The sequence below is a fragment of the Hemicordylus capensis genome, chromosome 2 (genome assembly GCF_027244095.1).
Source record: "Hemicordylus capensis ecotype Gifberg chromosome 2, rHemCap1.1.pri, whole genome shotgun sequence".
Classification (NCBI taxonomy): domain Eukaryota; kingdom Metazoa; phylum Chordata; class Lepidosauria; order Squamata; family Cordylidae; genus Hemicordylus; species Hemicordylus capensis.
The window spans coordinates 279,243,742-279,270,055 of NC_069658.1; the positions used below are offsets into that span (position 1 = coordinate 279,243,742).

Below are 26,314 nucleotides of genomic sequence, written 5' to 3' on the forward strand. Positions count from 1 at the left end.
CTTCCTCTTTTACAATCTACTTCATACAGCTCATCATTTTCAAACATGCCTTTTATTAGAAGCTTTAATCCTTTGAAAATAAAGCAATGGCCCCTTCTGAAAATAACTCTACATACATGCCTTATAGCTGTTTTTACAATCATTAAGCTGTTTTGCAAGCTTGGAACATAGTATGCCCCTGGAATACACACTTCTTTCACTATATTTGCACCAAAGTTACACTTCAGATAAATTGTCCCTTCTGCAAATAAATGCTGCCCATTAGCAAGGTATATATAACTTTTATTTTCCATGCTTATCTCAGAGAAATCTTGCAAATTATTGAAGAAATGTGAAGTAGCTCCACTATCCAAATATATTTTGTTCCTACTTTGACCTGCAACAACCCTGCAGAGGATTTCTTTTGCAGTGCATAATTTTCCATTTCTTTATCAGCATTATTTTCATTGCTTTCACTTTTTCACTGGCAAGTTTGTTTGATGCTCCATTTTTCTGGAATTTAGTCTTATTCCCTTTTCTCTGTTGATAATATTTCCCTCGCTTTTTATTAGGACAGGCATTCCTTAAATGCAAGGTACTTCTATGTATAAAACCTTGCCCAACATCAGCAATTTCATAGGCTTGAGTTTTAACTGATTCCTCCCTTTCTGTTTTCTTTCTTTAAAAAAATTATTGCAAGCATTCTTGCACAAATTCCAAGGTCACCTTTTCTTTAATTTGAAGAAAGTTCATGCTACTTTCATATTCTTGAGGTAAGGTATTAAGCAAAAGACCATTTTTTGCTGATTCAGGCATATTTATCTCCTGAGGTTCCAACTCTTTCAGAATTTGCAAATATGAACATACAGTATGTGCCCTTGCAGACTCTTTCCCTCGCTGAATCTTTTATTACACAACTTGATTATTCACAACTTGATTATTCACGGTTCTTTGTTGAAATACCTCCTTCAATTTTCCCCACATCTCTCTTGCTGTATTTTTGTCTTCTAGATGATAGATTAACTGATCACTTACAGTCAGAGATATATGTCCCATGGCTTGATTGTTTGCTAAATCCCATTGTTTCTCTTCATTCTTTGTTGGTCTTTGTCCTCCAGAACAAAAGATAATCCAAGAGTATTCAGCAAAGTCTTCACTCTGATGGACTGTTTTCTGTAGTTTGATCATTAAGCAGTTCAACTGTGGGATGCCTCTCCACAGATGCAAAAGTAGTCATTTTGACCAGCTTTCTTGCCTACAAACTCTTTGCTATCTTACAACTTATTGCTTCACAACTGGACCCATAACCCAATATTGTAGAGAAATTACTTATCTTGTATAAATAATTACACAGAAAGTCAACTTTAAATGAGAAACTAGATATTTATTACTAATTAAACATAAGGCTAAGAAAACAATAAACTAACTAACCAACAGTCTCTTATGCAGAGGGAGATGCAACCTCTCAGTTTGAAATTCAAGACAGCAAGAGAGAAGCAGACAAGCAAACAAATAGTGATTCCACTATGTAATACATAGCTACATTCAAATATAGACAAGCATGCCCCATACAAAGACAATAAGGCTGTTGTCATGTGCAGCCTAACCCATGCTAGGGATGTCCAGCCTGGGTTAGGCTGCGCGTGAGAACCACCAGGATTGGGCCTGATCCTGGTGGGCCAGCGCCTTTTAGCCCAGCTGCTAGCCCAAGTTAAGGGAGCGAGTGCTTCCTTAACACAGGCTTGCTACTTATGTGTACGCTGGGCTGCTTCCAGTCTGGCCGCACACAAAGATGGGTGCCTAGAATACCCCTCTCATGGGAGAATCCCCCAATGCATTGCTGGCGTCATATGATGCATTGTGGGACTCCCAAAATGTTGGGACTCCCACTCTCTGTTTGCCAATGGTGCCAGGAGCAGAGTGGAGAGTCATGTGCGCTGCTCCCAGGAGCGCTGGTTGTGAGGGCTGCTTCCAGCAGTGCTGGTCATGTGGGTCCACAGCTTGTGCACTTCCTGGGTTACAAAGAGTCGGCTGGAGAAAGGTAGGTTGAACCCTGCCTCCCTCGCCGCCCGTGTACGTGTGCAGTCGTGTGAACAGTCTCAATGTCTATGTAAAAATCTCAGCAACAGAGAGAAAAGAGATTAGGTTACAAGATAATACTGAGCTATAATGGTAACATTCACCATTAACATTTTTCTTTTCCATACATAATGCAGAGCAGGGGCGCACATCTCAAATGCCCCAGTGGGCCGGAACCACCCATGACTTGGTGCATGAGGGCCAAGGTCAATTTTCAGCATAGTACTTATCACATTAAAAATATTAAAGCATATTATTAAAATCATTAATAAAAGCCATTTTAGTTACTTTTTGACCCCCCCCTTGAGGGACCCAAAATTTAAACTTTTACCAAGGATAATGGCCAGAAAATAGGCTTTATCTCTGCCAAGTCAGTAGGGCACCTGGAGTGCACGCTAGCCCCAGACAAATGCCCTCTCCTCTCCCTAGATCAGTGTCACTTTCAGGCTGCAATCCTGGGCGTGCTTACTGGGAAGTAAGCCTTACTGCGTACACTGTGGAAAGCATTTCCAGTTACACACCCATGGGATGGCACTGTAAGGCAGTTGCCAGTTCATATGATTAGGCAGGACATTCCTACCCTGAGGGGCAATGAAAATGGGCCTTATGTTGTGCAGGCCTGATGCAGAGCAATGTTTCCCTCTTGAATTTATAAAAAATATACATGTGGCCTTCAGAACAATTTGAGTTGTGTTCCCCTGGTCTAGGTGAATCACAGATGAATTGTTATTTCAAGGAGAGAAAAATGCGATCTTTGTTCCATGCACTACTATCAGACTCCATTTCTCTTCAGATAATCCACAGATTCCTTTAACATCACCTTGTATATATCTTTTGCCCTGACATGCTCTCCCACTCACTCCTACGTGATCCTCTGATGCTGTGTCCTACTTCTGTGTGTATTAACAAATGAACTGGCTGAGCAGGAGATTTGCCAAAATCCCTCCTACACAGCAGGTAAGCGTCAAGAGGCAGAGGCTCAGGCAAGGGAAATACAAACAGGAGTACTAGTGTCTGATATTTTTCTAGGTTGAGTTTTATACTCGGGGAAATAAATGTTTCACAGAATGAAGGCACAAGTCTTCACAAAATCACTACTACTCTCACTCCAGCACAGGGGTGTAGCAAGATTGGAGTGGGCCCAGAGACAAGATTTTAAAATGCCCCCCGCCTTCACTGAAGCTCAGCTCATGAAGTAAAGAAATCTTAAATGAGGCTGAATAGTGGTAACAAAAAGCATAGTCTGTCTGTCTGTCTCTCTCTCGCTCTCTCCCCTATGTGCCACAATAGAACACAATCCTAAATTATTTTTTAAAAGGTTTTGTAAATTGTGGACGATGCAAGTCATTTAATGGTACTAGAGAAAGACATGCTGTTCTGGTAGCTCCAGGTCTTAACACTCACATCAATTCCGGAGGATGAATACAACTGAAGGAAGCCCAGGCGGGTGCACAGCTGGGGGAGTCAGTCATGTGACTTGCCTCTGGGGGGGTCCCCAAGGCAGTGGAGCCCCAGACAACTGTCTCCCCTTGCCCTATTATAGTTTGCCCCTGCTCCTGCAGAAGGAATAGCATCAACCTTATGTACTTCCAATGTCAGGTTCTACTATAAAGCAATGCACAGAGAAATTGGAGGGCTACAGTGTGTGAAACTAATTAATAAACTTGCAAAAGCAGGAAACAAGACTACATGAAAATAAAGGACCCTCTTCCATTTATTTAACATATTTTTATCCTGTATTTCAGATAATAAGACACAAAGCAGCTGTCAATAAAAATGATATAGCAATTAATTAAAGAACAAACTCACAAGTACAAAACCATGAAGGAGCAGCTGAACGTCAAATAAGTAACCATATAGTCCACATGTTTGTTGAAAGTCACGCAGTGATGAGGTTGGATGGGTGCCTTTTGAGAGAGTGTTTCACAGTTTCAGTCAAATGACAGAAAAGACCCCATGTTTACTGCCCACTACATTTCAATGGAGGGATTCTGAGTAGACTCAGATGTAGTGCGCGGGCAGCACTGAATCCCCATTGCTATTCTGTTTAGGGACAGAGCTCAGTCAAGAATAGACATGAGGGCTGCAGGGCCATCTGTGCCATCATTGCCATAAAGAAAGAGACAGCCACACAAAGGGAGCTCACTGGCACAGCCTGCCCAAATCTCATCTTATCTCCTCTCTCCTCTGAAAAGAAGGATCCATTGATTGACAGTTAGTTTGCATTTTGCTTATTGGAACCTCACTAGTTATCTTCTCAAGATGGAAGATAACTTGTGTGTTTAATGCTACATATTGACATTTACTCAGCTACTTGTTTGGAAATAGAAGGTTAGCCGTTCAGAACCCCAACAGCAGCCTCGTTTAAGAAGACAACAAGCACACAATCATCAAACTGACCAGCAAATTAATTACCCTAACGAACTGTTGCCCAATCCAAGACCTCAGTTCAACACGATTAGAGAAGCCCTGAAATAATCTTGGAAGCCAGTCACACCTACAATTCTAGGGATTATGCTTGAAAGATCATTGCCATTTTACAAACCATAAAAGGCACCTCACCATGCCTGAAACATGGGGACAAAGCACATGACCATATAACAGAGTTCTCACAAACCCCTTCCTTTACCTTAGCTCACCTACACACTCCATGGAGGACAAGTCTCTCAATGGTTACTAGCTTTGGTAGCTAGACGTGCCTTCATCTCTTGCATGTGGGTTTCCCAGAGGCATCTGGTAGGTCACTCTGGGAATGCTGGACTAGATAGGCCTTTGGTGTAATCAAGCAGGGTTCCCACTTGTGTTCAGTGCTGCCATATCAGTGCAAATACAAGCCTGGAGTTCTACACGGTCTCCTATAACTAGCTGTCACCAGTTGCAGGGGAGTAATGACAGGTGAGAGGGCACACCCTCAACTCCTGTCTGTGGCTTCCAGCGGCATCTGGTGGGCCACTGTGCGAAACAGGATGCTGGACTTGATGGGCCTTGGGTCTGATCCAGCAGGGCTGTTCTTATGTTTTTATGTTAATAAGAGGATTGCCAAAGTGTCAGAAACAACTAGGAAGTACTAGAAGTACAAAAGTACTTCTCCTTCTCCTGGGCTGGCAAAAAAAAAAAAATAACTTGACAGCTAATATTTAACATTCTAGGGTGAAGGCTGAAAAGATGATGACTGAAGAGATAATCAGCTGATAATCAACATTTCTGCATTCAGAGGTGATACAGGATGTGATGAGACCTTCTTATCAATAGCATCCCACCTCTGGAATGCCTCTCCAGAGAAAAGTCTGGCTAGTTCCATCCCTGCCTTCTTTTAATTGGGAAATTAAAAATTTTAATTGGGAAACTTTTCTTTTACACAGAATGTAACAGAAAGGTTTTCTTGATGACTTCTGTTTATTAACTGTTTTGCTTCTCTGATCTAGTTCTGATGTTTTGATTCTGTTGTTGGTTCTGTTTTTATTGATTGATTGATTGATTGATTGATTGTTGCATTTATATACCGCCTTTCGTTGAAAGACAACCCCAAGGCGGTTTACAAAAGTTAAAACATACAATAAAAAGGCAATAAAACATCAAGCTAAAAAATATAAAAACATATTTAAAACAGGCATAAAAACAACACAACAAGTAAAAACACACAGAAGCAGCAGTAAAAACGATTATGTAAAAGCCTGGGTAAAAAGCCAAGTTTTAACAAGCTTTCTAAAAGCCGTGATGGAGTCCGAGGAGCGAATGGCCACTGGGAGAGCATTCCAAAGTCTGGGAGCAGCAACAGAGAAGGCCCTGTCCCAAGTGCACGACAGCCAGGCCTCTCTCATTGTCGGCACCCGGAGCAGGGCCCCCCCAGATGTCCTCGTCAAGTGGGCAGAAACCCTTGGGAGCAGGCGGTCCCTCAAATACCTCGGGCCCAAACCGTTAAGGGCTTTAAAGGTCAAAACCAGCACCTTGAATTGGACCCGGAAACGAACCGGCAGCCAGTGCAACTCTTTCAGAATGGGGGTGATGTGCTCCCAACGGGCAGCTCCGGATAAAACCCTCGCTGCCGCGTTTTGCACTAGCTGCAGTTTCCGGATATTCTTCAAGGGCAGCCCCACGTAGAGCGCGTTACAGTAAACCAGCCGCGACGTGACTAAGGCATGGGTAACCGTGGCCAGATCTGCCTTCTCGAGAAAGGGACGCAGCTGGCGCACTAGCCGAAGCCGTGCAAAGGCACCCCTGGCCACCGCCTTCACCTGAGCTTCCAAAAGCAGAGCCGGGTCCAGTAGTACCCCCAAGCTGCATACTTGCTCCTTCAAGGGGAGTGCAACCCCATCCAGAACTGGTAAAATCTCCTCATCCCGATTGGCTCTCCTACTGACCAACAATACCTCCATCTTATCCGGATTCAATTTCAGTTTATTAGTCCACATCCAACCCATCACGGCCTCCAGCCCCCGATTCAGGACATCCACCGCCTCCCTAGGATCAAGTGACAAGGAGAGATACAGCTGAGTGTCATCTGCATATTGCTGACAACTCAGTCCAAGTCCCCGGATGACCTCTCCCAGCAGCTTCATGTAGATATTAAACAGCATGGGGGACAAGACCGATCCCTGCGGGACCCCACAGGCCAACGGCCACGGGGCCGAGCAGTAGTCCCCCAGCACCACCTTCTGGACCCTCCCCCCAAGAAAGGACCGGAACCACTGCAACGCAGTGCCTCTGATTCCCATACTCGAGAGGCAGCCCAGAAGGATACCATGCACTTCAAAACCCTATAAATGATTTAGCTCCTTCTGATCAGTGCTCAGAGGTCTGGCTTAAAGTTCCTGTCGTGCTGCTTGTGGGACAAAGTTTTCCAAGATAGCTGGAGTTGTGGGAGTTCAGTGACCCATGCTGCTGACTACTGCCCCAGAGTTTCACCCACCAAGAGCCAGCTTTACTCTTTATTTATTCATTTATGGCATTTTTATACCGCCCAAAATGCGAGTTCTTTACTCTTTCTCCTTTTGAGCTGAAGTCATTAGGCTGCTAGCCTTTGTTGGAATCCACACAAGTCACTAGCTCTGAACATGCCCAGAGTGGGACACTTGTGTACCACCTCAGCCGTTCTCAGCAACTAGTGCCCCGGAAACTCTTTCAGCAAAGGCTTCCATCAAATTTATCTTGTGTTTTGACTGACTGAGAAGTCCAGGGCTCCATCAGTGGAAAACCCCCGAGACCCCTTTTGGGTCTGGGTTCCTTCCAAAGTGGCCTTTCCATGGCCTACACACCTGCCATGTGTAGGTGCGTAGCATCTCGGTGCTTCCCCAGATTGCTGTGAACTTGCACAGAGTTGCCACCTTAGGTGCTATGCCTGCAGCAGATCACCACTCTTTCCCTTGCTTGGAAGACCTGAAGAAGGAACCTTGCTCTCTTGCCCCATGGTGGGAAGTACCCTTTGGTGTTAAACACAAGAGCAGCAGACTCTGGAAAGGTATACAGAACTTTTCTTCTCTTCAAAGTTTGTGCTCTTTACGGTCTTCCTTTCTCTCTCCCACTCCCCTTCCTTGCCTAGGTAACTGCTCTCCCGCAAATGAAATTTGCTCACATTTGAGTTCTTTGTCTTCATAATCAGTTTATATTCTTGGCAATGGTTGACAGATATTCCCGTTCTGAACGGTGCTTCTGTTATTTCAAAACCTTTATTTCTGTTTTCACAAGCTTAGTCTCTGAGTCTGTGGCTCCTCTAGAGCAGCCCTGATAGTTGCCTGTGCCTAGACTGTGATCTTTTGTTACTGAATACTTGCAACTTGGTTTCAGAGCTAATTCCCCCCTCCCACTCCCCAAAAAGCAGAGTTACAGACCATGATAGTGGACACGTGCCACTTCCTCTTACTGTGTAGTAACCTGAGCTTTGTTTTCAGTCCCTAATTTACTTCAGCCAGAAGAAGCACTTCACTGCTTGATGTACACTGGAGACTGGAAAGTTCATGAGCATTTTATGTGACAGATTCCCAATGCTGTAAATACCAGATGTCACAGTAAGAAACACTCACCATGTCAGATTAACAAAATGAAATTATTTTGAATCACTAATGCTGAATTAGCCCTGAGGTGGCATGAAGTGCAGTATAAACCCCAACTTGCAAGGGATGGTACAGACTCACAGAAAAGGAACTCAGCTGACCAATACATCTTCTTTCAGGTGTATTCAATACACCTGATCAATACACCTTCTCTCTCAATACACCACTCTCAGACAGAGTGGCAAAACAGCTCACACACCACTGCTCATGGTACAATGAAATAAAATAAAAAGCAGCAGAATAATAAAAATAAAAATAAAAAGCAGCAGAATAAAAAAATAAAAATAAAAAGCAGCAGAATAATAGAAATAAAAATAAAAAGCAGCAGAATAAGGGGGATAATGTGGGTCATGGGTATCCGGGGGTAGACAAGGAGGCAATTGCCCCCCTTGCATTGAGCACATACTACTTGCTTGTGTTTTAATTTCAATTTACATACTCTGTATGTGTATATTTTGCATTCTCCAACCCTGGAAAATGTCCTGCAGATGCCCTACAGTCCAACTGTACAACTGGCTTTGCACATCAAGTTCCAAATGTTTCTTTGTTCGTATTTATATTTGTGCCCTTTTCTGACTTTTCAGAGTTAATACTGACATTTTTCTTTAATGTGTGATATTTGTAGAAATCATCTTTGGGCCCAAGACCCAAGGAATTTCTGAGTATGTTCCCAAAGGACAAAGTTATTCTCCTGAAGCTGAGCAACAAAATAATGAGCTAATCTCTGGTAAGAGTTTTGCAATGTTGTTTATTTTTGAACAGCTCTTGACTATACTTAATATTCACATGTGAGAAATGGCATTTTTCCTTAAAAGAAGAATCAAGATATAGTAGAAACAATGAACTAATTCAAACTTGGAGGCAAAAATTACTGATCTAAATAAGTGATAGCTTTGAAAGCAGAGAGAGAAAAGTGTGCATGTGAGCCTACTGGGGGTAAGGACATAGAGAATTTAACCCAGTACCAACAACATTATCCTCTTTGCAATCACGGAGAATGTGCCTGTCTCCATCTGTGCAGAGGATCAGCAGAATTGCTAATGACTAATTATGACATGGTAGTCTTCACTGCTAAAACTTGGCATTTAGGTTTAGCATAACTGGGACACAAAGGTCCAATATTATTTTAAATTCAATGCTAAAATAAAAATGAGATATTAATCAAGGATCACAGATGGAAACTGAGGCTCCATTTCCACTGGGGTTTCACTGCTGAATTATTGTTACTGCTGAAGGATTAACACTTCATTAGTGGATGGAACATTTAGCAGAAATTCCAAGTACCACGGGAATGATATTACATCCCAGTCCAAAGTATGGCTGTTTCAAAATGGAACTTATAGTTCACAAAATGTTGGTCTCAACAAACTACCCCATTTCTGTTGCACTTTAAGGTGAGGGCTTATTGGATGCAAATATTTGTCTGTTTTGAGTGAGGGCAGGAATGCTCAATCTTGTTTGACTTGGCTGGATTGCCTACAGCAGGGGCACACAACTCAAATGTCCCCTGACTTGGCGGGTGGGTGTGGGCATGGGGTGGGTGGGTTGCCAAGCTCAATTTCTGGTGCTTTAGTTATTGCAGTAAAATTAATTATAAAAATAAGTAATTATTAAAGCAATTACTAGTTACTTGTGGGTCTTCCTTCCCCACCAAGGGGCCCACAGTTTTAATCAAGGATAGTGGCCAGAAAATAAGCCCTCTCCGTGCTCAGTCAGTGGAGCACCTAACTCTGCCAGCCCCACACAAATTCCAAGTTCTTTGTGGCTCCTGCTGGCTACCTGTGGGCCAGCAAAAAGGTCCCCATGGGCAGATCTGCTCCATGGGCCTTATGTTATGCAGGGCTGGGCTACAGTGTCATGAAGAAGCATTTCAGAATGAGGTTAGTGCTTCTTGCCAGCACTCTGACTGACACTCAGAGCAAGGATGCACTCTGGTGCAATGAGAGAGCAACCCAACAGAACCTTTAAACTAATTGCATGAATGTATCTGGGAAGCAACAATTTTTTACATCCTCCCCTTCCCCAGGAAGCCCTCTGTGCCACCAGAAAATACATCTCTGAGGGTTGCACAGCCCTCAGGGACATATTTTTGGGAGACACAGAGGGCTTCCCGAGGAAGGGGAGGAATGGAACATGGGGTCTTTTTTAGTGGTTGTTTGCTTGCAGGGGCACTGACAGCATTGGGCTGTCTGGACATGCGTCTCCAATCAGTTCTTTAGTGCCCCACAAAAGTATTCACTGCTGGAAATGGCGGGCTGTGGGGAAGCCTTCTGACTCAGCAGTGATCATGCACACCAGCGCCTGCCGAACTTAGCAGCAGGGGCAGATAGGCAGGCTAGCAGGGGCGGGAGCGCTGTCATTGGGACTGGTCCTGGCATTCCACATGAGCAGCCTAGTCCAGGCTGGGCTGTCCTAGCCTAGTCAAGGCTACCAATGAGAACGGCCTTACTAGGAAGTGAATTCTGTGAAGATTACTCAGTAAGAGAAAAAACCAAAAATTTCATAGGCTTCATGTGAAATTTAACACACACATACACACCCTCCCTGCTGAATAAGGGAACAGTGTTTTGAAATTGGCACATTTGGTACCCAGAAGGAAATGAGATGAAATTCACAGTCTGGAAATGAAGTTTGTCCAGAAATAGGAAAGACGGGGCAATACAAAACCTTATTTCATTCAGTCTAACCACCCCACCCCGCCGCCCCAAAAGCAAAACATATTATTTCATAAGCTGAAATGGAAATATGCCTGGCTGAAATATTTGGAAAGTTGTTTTTGGGAGGTTAAATGAGCAAAACTAAAAATTCACTGTAAATTGGCAGGACAGGTTTTACAACATGTTCATTATTTTGGAATGTGTTCTAATGATGTATGATTTACCCACTGAAATGGAACAAAATTATGGCACAAACAGACAAAACTGTAATTAATAAACACCATTTTTGAAAGAGAGTGAATGTAATGATCCAAAGTCTCCTTTGATCCGCTTGCAAGTCCACAGCACAAAGTCTGTACTTACAATCTCTTACAATAGCACTTAGCACTTACATTACAGAACTAGTTCCAGTCTTACAATTTCTGTACTGATGCTTTAAGATGAGAGCAGGGGTGTAGATAAGTTGGAGTGGGCCCTGGGACAAAAAAGTAAAAATGGGTCCCTGCCCCCCACACCTTCCCACCCTCTTCTTCAGAGAGGTGGCAGAAGGGGAGCAAAGAGCAAGCTGTTGCACAGCAGGCGGGTCCCCACTTTTGCAGGGGCCCAGGGACATTTGTCCCCCATTGTTCAATTTGGCTACATCCCTAGATAAGCATATGCTATCTGGCAAAAGAAAAGTGTGCCCCAAATACAAGTTTTTGCAGTGTCCGAACAATGAAATGTGAGTCTGACCCAAATCAGAGCTTTGGCAGCTCTGCAAAATTGATGGGCCAGATGATGCAGCAAAGACATGGACAGGCTTTGCCCAACTACACACCCACCTCTCAAAACAAGGACTATACCATTTGTAATGTTGGAGCCTGCCCACAGAATAATAAATTGTGGCTGGGGGTGATGAAAGTTGTAGTTCAACAGCAGCTAGAGTGCCAAGTTTGCCTATCCCTGCCGTAGAATAATAAAGATGGAAGGGAGCCAATGCCTGAACTTAAGATAGGATAATCTATATATAAAGCATCCCTGACAGATGCCCATCCAACCTTTCTTTGCCAATCTAAAGGAAGGGGATTACACTCCCACCCCCCACCCCAGGCAGCTTATTCCATCACTGAGCTGTTCTCATAATTAGTAAATTTTTTCTTATGTTTAACTTATAGTTAATGTTTAACCAAAAGGTTGGTTAAATACTTGGAAACTATCAGCATATGCTAGAGAGAGAGAGAGAGAGAGAGAGAGTGAGAGTGAGAGTGAGAGAGCACACAGGCGCGCAGTAAATCCGTATGAAAGCCTGCTACACCTCTTTAGAAACAAGGTTGACTGAACTCACTGGGGTTCATTTTCAAATAAAATAATTTGGGATCACATTATAAATCTTTGTAGCACTGATATATACTGTTTTTCACTTCTTGAGAAAAGGATTTTCACAGAATTGTTTCAAAGAACAGCCAGTTGCGGTGCTTCAAACCACACTATAGAAAAACTGATTTCAGGAAGGATGTTTACTGAAAAAGAATCTGGCGGAACCTTGGTGCAAAGACACTTGAGACCTGTTTGGATGTTCTCGAAGCCGCAAGCCCCAGCAAGCATATATTTTCTCCTCTGCCCTTGTTTGCATTTGAATGGGAGACTACAGGTGTAAGCACTGTAAGATATTCCCCTTAGGGGATGGGGCTGCTCTGGGAAGGGCACCTGCATGCTTGTATACAGAAGGTCCCCTGTTCCCTCCCTGGCATCTCCAAGTTAGGACAATATTTTTTTTTAATAGGACAAGATTTTTTAATCGAACCAACAAACTACCAAAGTATACAGTACGTTAACAAAGCACAATTATATACAAAGTGGTTGTATATCCTTAGCTGCTTAACTGAGGAGGATCCTCTAAATAGATCCGGTTCAACCTTCCATTTTTAAAGTGTGAATAACAAATCTCTCAAGTAGTCTGGGTGTTCTCTTTGTAATACTTGTGTGATATTACCACTGAAAGATCCTTTCCCCCACCATGCTATGCCCCATGCTGACTTGCGCCAATGCAGAGTGAAAAGCAAGACCCAGGTTTTTTGCAGAAGGTTGGACATATTATGGACATTCATGAAAATCTCGTTTCCAAAATTGTAGGACATGAATTCAGTTACAAAATAGGGTTGCAGGGCAGGTAGGGCCAGGCCTCCCTGCTCAACCTCCTTAAATGCTACTGCATGGGCCAAAGGGAAGGACGCTGTGTGCCATACTAGACGGAAGATCTGGCTTTTAACTCTCCGAAGGAGATCAAGCGGGGGAGGATAGACTACCGCCAGGTTATGCACCGGGGGGTATCAGGTAAGTCTGGATGTAAACCACTTTCTGGTACATGGCAAGGCTCCATTTTTCCCACATGGTGATTTTAAGCATTACTTCCCCCCCAATCTGTCCAATTTCCCCCCCAGACTTTTTCCTTAATCCCATATTCAATCCCCAAAATGTTTACTGTATCTACCCACTTCAGTTTGGACTCTGGGGCCCCTTCGCTTTTACATTCAGAGATGGGTAGGCACGAGAGCTGCTGGCGTCCGGGGTCCATTTTAACAAATACACTTTTGTCAGCATTTAATTCTGAGCCCGAGATCTTGCCATATTCCCAGAAGAGGTCTAGTATTACAGAGATTTCATTTTCATTCGATAACAGTAATGTAACATCATTGGCATGAGCTACAAATTTTACCCTAAACTCAGAGTGCGGTTCTGGGTGGACAGGTGGTTCGGCTATCCCATCACTCTCCCTCCTCCTCCCTCCTGGGAAGATCTCGCAGGGCAGAGGGATAGAGACCGAGAGTCCTTGCAGATGGGGTTCTCTCTGAATCCTGATCAGGATTGGATCCAGGGCAAAAACATAAAGTAATGGGCTCAGTGGGCATCCTTGGCGGACACCCGAATGCAAAGTGATCGGGTCACCCCGCCATCCATTAATCTGTGGTGTCACCTTTGCATTCGTATAGAGCAGCTGTATCCAAGTCACGAATAGGGGTGGTATACCTTTAGCTTTCAACAATGTCCACAGATAATTGTGGTTCACTTTGTCAAAGGCCTTAACTTGATCCAATAAGAGGAGGTGACTTTTCCAACTTTCATTCTGTATAGAGTAAAAAAGTTCTCTCAGCAGACACAATGAGTCTGTCATCTTTCTTCCCAAGATAGCGCTTGTCTGCAAGCTGTGGACCCATTTAGGGGCCACTTTCGCCAATCTATTATTTAGGATTTTGGCAAAGATTCTATAATCGATATTTGTGAGGGTTATCGGTCTCCAAGTTAGGGTTGAGAGAGACTCTTGCCTGAAACCTTGGAGAAGCCACTGCCAATCCATGTAAACAATACTGAGCTAAATGGACCAATGGTCTGCCTTGGTATAAGGCAGCTTCCTGTGTTCCTATGTTCCACCTCATTGTGAAATGTGCTAAAAGCCACCCCCCCACACACACCAATTATAGGATTTTTGTAAAGAGAGCGACTTCCCAGATTTACTGTAGGATAATCTATACATAAACCTTTCACAACAGATGCCTGTCCAAACTTTATTTGCATATCCTAACTAGTACTTACACAAATGAAAGTGCTGTTCACACAAAGGAGGAAGGGTGATTTCTGCCAATGCTTCCTTCCTTTATGCAACATCCTGTGCCCTCTGAAAATATGTCCCTAAAGGCACAGGGGTTTTGAAGTTTTGCAGGCACACAGGGCTGCAGGGAGGGAAGAGGAATAGGCAAAAATCATTCCTCTTCCCTTGCTTGCAAGAAGGTTCTTCCATTTGCAAAAGTACTAGTTGGCAGGGCTAAGGTGTAACACAGAGGTGTTACATTCTTCCATCTTCCTCTGTGAAATGGTGGAGGGTATAATGTAGGACTGTGTTTCATAAACCAACACAGTGACTCACTCCACATTTGCAGCAAAACTGAAGCTCTCTCTCATACCTGCTACAGCAAACACATTTCAAAAATTTTGAAAATGTGGTTGTATCTACACTTCAGACTTAAGATAGCCTGTTGTGGAACTCTGGGAACTGTAATTCTGTGGAGCTAACCTTCTCACCAAACTATGACAGTTGGAAGTCATTTGCATAATCAAAAACTGTGTTCTACCTGGGTTTGGGAGCTGCGTGTGATCCCAATTTTCAGTTATGTGGAAGCAAGGTAGGAGAAAAACCTGGGTAGCTTTTCTTCCTACCTGGCTTCCACACAATCACTTCTACCCAGGTTTTCCTCTTACATTGCTTCCACACAACCAAAAATTGGGAGCACACACAGCTCCCAAATCTGGGTAGAACACAATTTTTGATTATGTGAATGACTTCCAACTGTCATAGTTTGGTGAGAAGGTTAGCTCCACAGAAATACAGTTCCCAGAGTTCCACAACTTTTCTGAACAAAAAATCTTTGGTAAAAGATACAATTAAAAACAAAACAACCCCCTCGCCCCACCACACATTTCTCCGTCAAGATTTCAGAACTGCAGCTGATCAGGTAAGCTCTCAAGATTTCTCATTCATAGATTCATTATACATTTGTGACTCTAAAAGACAAGAATGGTCAAACCTTGAATAGTACAGTTACCCATATAGTTACACCAGTGAAAATACGGAGACTGAAAGATTTCAAGAATACATGGGATACTCATGAAAAAAGCAGCTTTAAAATACACAAAACAATGGAAAAGCTATCTGACAAGGGATACAGATTTTCAGTTCTAGAGCAGGATGTATATTCTGTAGGAAGTTAGAGCTAAGCAAAATACCAATAACTAGCTGACCCCGCACAGAGCACCTGTGTGCTCTTTGGGGCCGGTGGCTACCTCTTTCCCCCCACCTTCTGCCCCAGTCTCTGCTTCCTGACCATGGCCGGCCCGTGCCGGGCTCATCCGCCTCTCCTCCCGACCGTCACTTCTGCCCCCCTTTCTTTCCCCCCTCGTAGGCCTTGCCTTCGCAGCCGGGCTGGGCCCGCCGCCGCTTGCCTCTGTGGCTGGGCCCACCGCCGCCGCTTGCCTCCGTGGCCGGTCCAGGCCCGCCACTTGCCTCCGTGGCCGGGCTGGGCTCGCCGCTGCCTCTGGCCTCTGCAGCCGGGCCGGGCCGACCCCACCGCCACCTCTGGCCTCTGCAGCCGGGCCGGGCCGACCCCACCGCCACCTCTGGCCTCCACGGCCGGGCCTGCCACCAACGCTTGCCTCCGTGGCCGGGCCAGGCCCGCCACCAGTGCTTGCCTCCGTGGCCGGGCCAGGCCCGCCACCAGCGCTTGCCTCCGTGGCCGGGCCTGGCCCGCCACCAGCGCTTGCCTCCGTGGCCGGGCCAGGCCCCCCGCCACCTTTGGCCTCCGCGGCTGGGCCAGGCCCGCCACCGCCACTTGTCTCCGCGGCCGGGCCAGGCCCGCCACCGCCACTTGTCTCCGTGGCCGGGCCAGGCCCACCACTGCCACTTGTCTCCGTGGCCGGGCCAGGCCCACCACCACCTCTGGCCTCCGCGGCCGGGCCAGGCCCACCCCCACCTCTGGCCTCCGTGGCCGGGCCAGGCCCACTGCCACCTCTGGCCTCCACGGCCGGGCCAGGCCCACCGCCACCTCTGGCCTCCGCGGCCGGGCCAGGCCCACCCCCACCTCTGGCCTCCGCGGCCGGGCCAGGCCCACCCCCACCTCTGGCCTCTGCGGCCGGGTCCACTACCGCCTGCCTCTGCGGCCGGGCTAGGCCTGCCACTTGCCCCCGTGGCCGGGCCGGGCTCACCCCCACCTCTGGCCTCCACGGCCAGGCTGGGCCCACCCCCACCCCACTGGCCTCCGCGGCCGGGCCCACCACCAGCGCTTGCCTCTGTGGCCGGGCCAGGCTCGCCGCCACCTCTGGCCTCCGCGGCTGGGCCCGCCGCTGCCACAGCGACCAATCCTCCTGGGTGCGCCTCAGCCAATCAGGCGCCTCCGCCGCCAAGCCAATCAGCTGGGCGCCGGAACTCACATTCCAAGGCACACTCAGGAGAATTAAATATATAGATGTGGCATTTTGTCATAGCCAAATGTTAAATTCTATCATTTTCTTTCATTCTCTAGCTGTGTAATATTTGTCAAAAGATTATAGGAGGAAAGAGATACTTCTTCAGGAAAGGTGATACCCTGTACAAAAAAACCAGAGTGACACTGATAGCAACAAGACAAATTTCATTACATGAATTAACTCGAAAAGCTAAAGAGTCTCTGACACACTTAAGAAAACAAATAATTCATAACAAAATCAATGTAAGTACAGAACTTGTTGCACTGCATCAAATGGAGGGAAGGCTAAACACCACAGATGATGTGATCTATCTATCTATCTTTTCTATACTTCCTGGTATGTGCATGCCTAGGTGTTGATGTTGTTTTTACTGTTCAGCTGCCAGAGATTTGAGATCTGGAAGAAAAGTAAGTAGGCATAACCTCCCTAAATGCCTGCCTGAAGGGCAGTAATGGGCTGGATGAGAAATAACAAACTGAGGCTGAATCCAGATAAGATGGAGGTACTTATTATGTGGGGGTGTAACTTGGGAGATTTTGATCTGCCAGTTCTGGATGGAGTCACACTTCCCCAGAAGGAACAGGTACGCAGTCTGGGAGTGCTTCTGGACACAAACCTCTCCTTGGTGTCCCAGGTTTAGGCAGTGGCCAGAGGTGCCTTTTATCAGCTTCTGCTGATATGCCAGCTGCATCCGTTTCTTCAGATAAATGACCTCAGAACAGTAGTACATCTGCAGGTCACCTCCAGACTTGACTACTGCAATGTGCTCTATGTGGGGCTGCCTTTGTACCTAGTCCAGAAACTGCAGTTGGTCCAGAATGCGGCAGCCAGGTTGGTGTCTAGGTCATCTCAGAGATATCATATCACTCCTGTCTTAAAAGATCTACACCGATAAGCTTCCGGGGAAAAATTAAAAGTTCTTGTCTATAATCTATAAAGCCCTAAACAGCTTGGGCCCTGGGTATTTAAGAGAACATCTTCTTCACTATGAACCACACCACCCATTGAGATCATCAGGAGAGGTTCATCTGCAGTTGCCACCGACTCATCTAGTGGCTACTTGGGGACGGGCCTTCTCCACTGCTGCCCCAAGGGTTTGGAATAGGGGTGTGCAATTCGGGAATTCAGTAATTTGGTTTGGGACCCGAACCGAATCACCCCTGTTCTGTTTTGTGCCCGAATATGGGCCACCCGAATCACCCTTGATTCAGTTCGGATTTGGATTTAATCCAAATCTGAATCAGAATCGATTCAGGGGGTAAAAAAGGGGCCCAGGGGCAAAATTTTGGGGTGGTGTGGTAGTGCCCAATGGGTGGAGTCTACCACCTCAATTTCAGGGGAATTGGGCAAAGGGCTGATTTTTGGGGAATTTTTTGAAATTTTAGTGACTTTGGGGCAGTTCGGGGGCATAGCATGGGATCTGGGCAAAAGGAGTGGGGTGGGGTGGTAGTGCCTAATGGGTGCAGGCTACCACCCCAATTTCAGGGGGATTGGGCAAAGGGCTGATTTTTGGTAAATTTCTGAAGTTTTCATGTCTTTGGGGCAGATTGGGGCAGAAAGTGGGGCCTGGGGCAGAATAGTGGGGTGGGGTGGTAGTGCCTAATGGGTGGAGGCCACCACCCCAATTTCAGGGGGATTGGACAAAGGGCTGATTTTTTGAGAATTTTTGAAGTTTTAGTGACTTTTTAGTGACCAACTTCTGAGGTGTGAATTCTCATTCTATCATAGCAAATGAGATTTTTTTCAATTAGACAACTCTCATGACCCCACTTTCACTTTTTCACACTCTCAATTACTATGAATATGAGGAAGTAATCAATTTAGCACACTTCACCTTATGAAGACAAACCTCAGAATTCACCAAAATTCACCCCTCTGCCCAATCACTCTGAAATTGGGGACGGGTGGTAGCCTCCACCCAATAGGCACTACTACCCCACCCCACTCTTTTGGGGCAGATCCACTTTCTAGAAGTCACTAAAAGTGACTTCTAGAAGTGATCTAGAAGTCACTAAAACTTCAAAAATTCCCCAAAAATCAGCCCTTTGCCCAATCCCCCTGAAATTGGGGTGGTAGCTTCCACCCATTGGGCACTACCACCCCACCCCAATATTTTGCCCCTGGCCCCCTTTCCCCCCGAATAGATTCAGATTCGGATTTGGATTAAATCCAAATCCGAACCAAATCAAGGGTGATTCGGGTGGCCCATATTCGGGCACAAAACAGAACAGGGGTGATTCGGTTCAGGTCCTGAACCGAATCACCGAAAATCCGAATTGCACACCACTAATTTGAACTTCTCTCAGCACTTAGTTACTTTACACAGAATATATAATGCTTTTCAACTTTGAACCCAGTTCCTTCCCAGAACTGTACTTCACAACCCAGTCTTTATTACAGACTGTCCTAATAACCCCATCCTTTATTTTTTAGACTGACTTATCCTTTGAGTCTCAGAAGAACTCCCCTTTGAGATCGTTCCTCCCCAGACCCAACTGAACTTCACTTTCAACTTCTAACTGCCACTAACTGCCTCTTGCAGCTCTGAGAGCTCCAAAGAGTTCTAAGCCGATTTGCATAAAAGTCATCCATTTCATCACAATCATTATTTAGGACTGTGTCAAAACTGGAAACTGATTCTTTCATCTGGAAAAAATAACAGTAAAGACCTTCCTTGTTTTCTTATCTATGTTCTCTCTCTCTCTCTCTCTCTCTCTCTCTCTCTCTCTCTCACTGTATCATTTTGGAAAATAAATTCAGGGTGGGGTAGCAGTAGAGGAAATATTAATAGTTCAGCTGTCCAAGTTAACTAGATCAGAATTACAGGAAGCAGAAATTGCCCATTTCCTTCTTTATTTCTCTATTCCCAAGTTAGGTGTAGAGCAATATGTGTACACTGCCAAGCTTATGTACTGTGTCAGCACTCCCTTATTTGATCTAGAAGAAGCAACTTTCCTGATCCTATAATGAGTCCCCCCTCTCTATACTGTGCTAGTTTCCGCCCCCCAAACTTTAGATTAGCCTTCAGCAAATCTTAACAATATTCAAGCAGTTTCCCTAGTGCCTCTTTACTCTTCTGAAGTGGAGTCTTTCATATGGTATCTTTTATGAAGCCTGACTCTGCGCTAGAGCAATCCAACATTTTTAATTTTTATTGTTACAGTAGTGTACCGCTTTTCATTAAAACAATCCCAAGGCGGTTCACATAAAAATTAAAAACAAGATTTAAAATACAAGTGTAAGAACTGTACAAAATACATAGAAGCAGCAGTAGAGACAATCATGTAAAAGCCTGAAAAACATGAGAATGTCTGTTAAGCACTTAAAAACAATGTATATGAAAGAACCATATTCTGTTCATTCAGGTATTTAGATACCTAGACTCAAAATCCATTGTGCTATGCATGTGTGTTTTTGTTTTCAAATGCTCCATAACTCCATAGCAATGGGCATGCAGTTGATCTACAGTTAGTTTTTCTGATAAAAGGACTGTGTAGGACCTCGCCTGAGACCATCGAGATCTGCTGTCAATCAGCAAAAACAATCAGATGCACCCATGGTACCGTGGAGAGCCAGCGTGGTGTAGTGGTTAGAGTGCTGGACTAGGACTGGGGAGACCCGAGTTCAAATCCTCATTCAGCCATAAAACTAGCTGGGTGACTCTGGGCCAGTCACTTCTCTCAGCCTAACCTACTTCACAGGGTTGTTGTGAGGAGAAACCTAAGTATGTAGTACACCGCTCTGGGCTCCTTGGAGGAAGAGCGGGATATAAATGTGAAATAATAATAATAATAATAATAATAATAATACTCAGTTTAGGGCGACTTTGAATGTTCATAACCAAGTGGGTAGATTGGGGGAGGGCATAGCATGATGTGGAGCACATGCTTTGCAGGTAAAGGTGCTAGAGTAAATCCTTGGCATGCCTAGTTAAAAAGGATCTCAAGCACCAGCATGGGAAAGACCCTGCCTAACAATGAGCTAGAAAGACAATGGTCTGACCTGGTATGAGGCAGCCTCCGAGATGTTCAGATAAACCCAAAATACTCTCCCCCACTTGCTCCTGCTATGCATTCTCTCTGCTAACCTTATTTCTGTCCTTTCATTGTCACCACTTTAATGAAGCAACATTTTGCCTTGTTTCTGAAGCTTGGATAGTGGCTGGATCTTACGATGGGTGAGCAAGGGACGATGGGTGAGCAAGGGACTTGAGCCACCAGACTCATGGATGAAAGCATCACTACCATTAATGCCCTGGCCACATTCCTGCCCACACATGTAAATACTCCTGTACTGCTATGGGGCAGCCATCATCATCCTAAGCAACAACATGAGCAGAATGGTGTCCTGAGTAGGGATGTGCGAACCGGTTCGGATCCGAACCGGTTCGGAGGTTCGGATCGAACCGAACCACCCCTGGTTCGGTTCGAATCCGAACCGAACTGGGGGTGGTTCGTTTCGAACCGGTTTGGACCGGTTCGGATCGGTTCGGAAAGCTGAAAATTGGTCAGATGGTAGCTGGCACCCAGGGGTACCTGTCACCCAAACCCCAAAGCAATCGGACACTCGTACGATTTTTTATGAATTTTTGAAAAATATTTTTATTTTTCTCTCATAGGATATAATGGGACCCGAACCAGGCCATTATTTCTTATTGTGGAGCACTCATGGGTGCCAACAACCATGCAAACCCTGAAGCAATCAGACACCCCTATGATTTTTTATGAATATTTGAAATATTTTTAATTATTTTTCTCATTGAGTATAATGGGACCCGAACCAGTCCATATCCCCTGTTGTGGAGGACCTAGGAGCACAAAAGCAGGGTGGGTGGTAGACAGGCATGGGTGCCTACCACCCAAAAAATCTCAAGGCAATTGGACACTCCTCTGATTATTGGTGAATTGTTAAGTGTTTTTGAATTCCTCATAGAGAATAATTAGGATTGCAGCAAATGTATAGCTTCACGTCGGGGGGAAAGGGGTGTCGTAGAGTGCAGTGTGGTGGGTGGTAGTTCCTAGGGTGGGCAAGGAAGCTATCAGAATTATTTGAAAGGAATTGGGCAAAGAGGTGATTTTTAAGTGATTTTTGAAGTTTACGCGTCTTTAAGGTTTTTCCTCATAATAAGTTATAATGGAGCTTTCAGCAGCCCTATAAGTGCACATGGGGGTGCTGGGGTGGCCCAGAGCAAGTGGTGGTGTAGTGCACATAGGGTGCCAAACACCCCCATGGGTTTCTAACCCATGGGGTACAGTGATCTCTGGTAGGGGCACCCCCATGGGTACAGGGTTCTCTTGTTTCTGAGGTATTGAGTGTGGATTCTATGATAGCAAATGAGATTTTCAATGAGACACCATCAATCCACTCTAATATGCTATCATAGAATCCACACTCCGCCTCCTGCTTCTTCTCTGTGTGTGTGCTTAGTAGGGGTGTGCAATTTGGGATTTCGGGTGATTTGGCTCGGACCCGAACCGAATCACCCCTGTTCTGTTTTGTGCCCGAATCTGGGTCACCCAAATCACCCTTGATTTGGTTCGGATTCGGATTTAATCCAAATCCGAATCTGAATCGATTCGGGGGGGGTAAAAGGGGGCCCAGGGGCAAAATTTTGGGGTGGGGTGGTAGTGCCCAATGGGTAGAGTCTACCACCCCAATTTCAGGGGGATTGGGCAAAGGGCTGATTTTTGGTGAATTTTTAAAGTTTTAGTGACTTTGGGGCAGTTTGGGGGCATAGCATGAGATCTGGGCAAAAGGAGTGGGGTGGGGTGGTAGTGCCTAATGGGTGCAGGCTATCACCCAAATTTCAGGGGGATTGGGAAAAGGGCTGATTTTTGGTAAATTTCTGAAAATTTCATATCTTTGGGGCATATTGGGGGTGAATTATGGTGAATTTATTTGTATGAGGTTTGTCTTCATAAGGTGAAGTGTGCTAAATTGATTACTTCCTCATATTATTCATAGTAAAGGAAAGTGTGAAAAAGTGAAAGTGGGGTCATGAGAGTTGTTTAATTGAAAAATATCTCATTTGCTATGATAGAATGAGAATTCACACCTTTTCTATTCACCATAATTCACCCCTCTGCCCAATCACTCTTAAATTAGGGATGGGTGGTAGCCTCCACCCATTAGGCACTATCTACCAGCCCACCCCACTCCTTTGGGGCAGATCCACTTTCTGCCCCCAATCTGCCCCAAAGACACCCAAACTTCAAAAATTCTCAAAAAATCAGCCCTCTGCCCAATCCCCCTGAAATTGGGGTGGTAGCCTCCACCCATTAGGCACTACCACCCCACCCCACTATTTTGGGGCAGATCCACTTTCTGCCCCCAAACTGCCCCAAAGTCACTAAAACTTCAAAAATTCTCAAAAAATTACCCCTTTGTCCAAACCCCCTGAAATTGGGGTGGTAGCCTCCACCCATTAGGCACTACCACCACACCCCACTATTCTGCCCCAGCCCCCACTTTCTGCCCCAATCTGCCCCAATCTGCCCCAAAGACATGAAATTTTCAGAAATTTACCAAAAATCAGCCCGTTGCCCAATCCCCCTGAAATTGGGGTGGTAGCCTGCAACCATTAGGCACTACCACCCCACCCCACTCCTTTTGCCCAGATCCCATGCTATGCCCCCAAACTGCCCCTAAGTCACTAAAACTTTAAAAAATCGCCAAAAATCAGAGGAAGGTCCAATCGACTTGAAATTTGGGTGGCAGGTAGAACACAAGGTCCCCTTTCAAACCAGCTATTTTTTGAGATCCGAACCGGTTCGGTTCGGATCCGAACCGGTTCGGATCCGAACCGAACCGGGGGGTGGTTCGGCAAAACCAAAACCGAACCACCCTGGTCCGGTTCGGACCCGGTTCGGATCCGAACCGAACCGGGAGAACCGGTTTTATGCACATCCCTAGTCCTGAGCACCTCTTTTGCATCATCATCATCATTATTATTACATTTATATCCCGCTCTTCCTCCAAGGAGCCCAGAGCGGTGTACCACATACTTGAGTTTCTCTTTCACAACAACCCTGTGAAGTAGGTTAGGCTGAGAGCGAAGTGACCGGCCCAGAGTCACCAAGCTAGTTTTATGGCTGAATGGGGATTTTAACTCAGGTCTCCCCGGTCCTAGTCCAGCACTCTAACCACTACACCACACTGGCTCACATTAGAGCTACTGTAGAAGAAACAAATATCATAATTCTCTCTAAACAAGAGCAGAACATTCCATAGTAGTCACACTAGGGAAATGTTGGCATTTGTTTGTGCTTTGAGGTATATGACTTTCTGAACAAGAGGATAATATTCTTGGAGACTTCTAAGCTTTAACCTTTATATGAGTCAAGTAAAGCCAAATCCTAATACTATTACTATTTGTTCTTATTGGCATGCACAGGACCCCCTGTGCCAACTCTTCCATCAGCACCTGGCAATATAGTCTTAGAGAACAGGCTGCTAGCTTTTGTATGGAGCACATGGGACAAGATCCGAGGATATATCACCAGCACAATTTCTAAATAGAAAAAGGTTCTCATTTGTGGTTAAATGAGATGGTACCCTTATACTGCAGAATATCATGGAGCCTCACATCCTTCTGACCTATATACTCATGATGTAACCACTAAAATCATGGCAGTCAGCATTTAGAAGCTGACAATGATGAAAAATGTAGGATGGGTGTAGTATTAGAGGGAGCATCCGGAAGAAGAGTCTTAGGAAAGTCTCTTTCCTGGTGTGAGATGTCAGTGACATGGAACCTTTATGGAACAGTGACCATAGTGTGATCAAATTCAGCAAACATGCAAGGAGAGAATCGCCAAGGAAGTTGTACATAGACACTTTGAACTTCAGAAAAGGAAACTTCTCTAAAATGAGGAGTCTGGTGAAAAGAAAGCTGAAAGGGAAAATCAGGAGAGTCACTGCGCTCCAAAATGCATGGAGTTTACTTAAAACCACAACAACAGAAGCCCAGTTAGAATTAATACCAAAAAGGAAGAAAGGTACCACCAAGTCTGGGAGGATGCCAGCATGGCTAACAAGTAAAGTCAAGGAAGCTATAAAGGGGGGGGGGAGAATTCCTTCAGAAATTGGAAGGCCTGCCCAAAGGAAGAGAATAGAAAGGAACACAAATTCTGGCAAAAGAAGTGCAAGGAGACAATATGGGATGTGAAAAGAGAGTCTGAGAAACATTTTGCTAAAAGCAAAGAGAAATATTTGCTAAATATTTCATTTTGCTAAAAGCAAAGAGAAATAACAAACATTTCTTTTAAAAGATCAGAAGCAGGAAACTTGCCAGGGAGGTGGTTGGACCAATAGATGATGAGGGAATGAAAGGGATTATTAAGGAGTATATGGAGACTGCAGAGAAACTAAATGAGTTCTTTGCATCTGTCTTCATACTGAGAGTATATACCTGTGCCTGAACCGAAATTCTCAGGGACAGAGGCTAAAGAACTGAGTCAGATAGAGGTGACTAAAGATGACATTCTAAACTGTCTGGAAAAAATAAAAATTAAGAAATTGCCAGGGCCACATGGCATCCAGCCGATAGACCTTAAAGAACTCAAATGTGAAATTGCTGGCCTTCTTGCAAAAATATATAACGTATCCCTACAATCGTAAAGTTATGCATATTGGTGCAAATAACCCCAAATTCACATACAGTGTTTCCCCGAAAGTAAGACCTACCCCGAAAGTAAGACCTAGCAGTAATTTCTGATGTACCGCTAATATAAGCCCTCCCCCGAAAATAAGACCTACCCGAAAATAAGACCTACCCGAAAATAAGCCCTAGTGCATTTTTTGGGCCTAAAATTAATATAAGACACTGTCTTATTTTCGGGGAAACACGGTATACACTGATGGGGTTGGAGCTGTCAGTGACTGAACAAGAGAGAGATCCTGGGGTCGTGGTAGACTGCCCGTTGGAAAGTGTCAACTCGGTGCACGGCAGCTGTGAAAAAGGCCAGTAACATGCTAGGGATTATTAGAGATGAAAATACAACTGCTAATATAATAATGCCCTTATACAAAACCATGGTGCAGCCACATTTGGAGTACTGCATGCAGTATAATAAAATAAAATAAAATAAAATAAAATAAAATAAAATAAAATAGTTACCTCCTCATATACAGTACAAGTAAATTTTAGCCCGTTGAATAACGGGTGCTAGGAAGGGAAGGGGCCCAAATTCGCCCTCCCGCCCGGCTCCGGGCGCTAGCCTTTCCCCCCTCTCTTTATGCATTTGGCCGAGCGGAGGCCGTTAAAATCTAAAAGAGAGAATGCTGCCCCCGCCGTTGCCGCCAAACTTCCACCCTCCCTCCCAGCTTCTGAGACCACCTTACCCCGGCCCTTGTCAGTTGGCCGGTAAAAATCCTTAATTGTAGAGGGAGAGAGAAGCTTGCAAGCAGTGCTTCTGTCTCTGCAAAGCCTCTTCCTGAACTGGCGCTTTGGGCGGAAAGGATGCCTCTTGCGTCCTTTCCACCCAAAGCGCCAGTTCAGGCAGAGCCTTTGCTCAGAGAGGAGCACTGCTTGTGCGCTCCTCACTCCCTCTTCAA

The 26,314-nt window shown here is 45.2% G+C and overlaps 1 protein-coding gene across 9 annotated transcripts in view; it reads right to left on the minus strand.

Moving 5' to 3' along the window:
• Positions 1-26,314, minus strand: part of FRMD4B (FERM domain containing 4B) — a 393,137-nt gene that overhangs the window by 207,979 nt on the left and 158,844 nt on the right. Inside the window, exon 1 of one of the 9 annotated variants that reach the window (XM_053298159.1) lies at positions 3,868-3,937. The exons of the other annotated variants lie outside the window; for them this stretch is intronic. The gene's annotated coding sequence lies outside the window, so the exon portion shown is untranslated. Of the gene's footprint in view, positions 1-3,867; positions 3,938-26,314 lie in introns of those variants that run through there. 9 annotated transcript variants of the gene reach the window in all.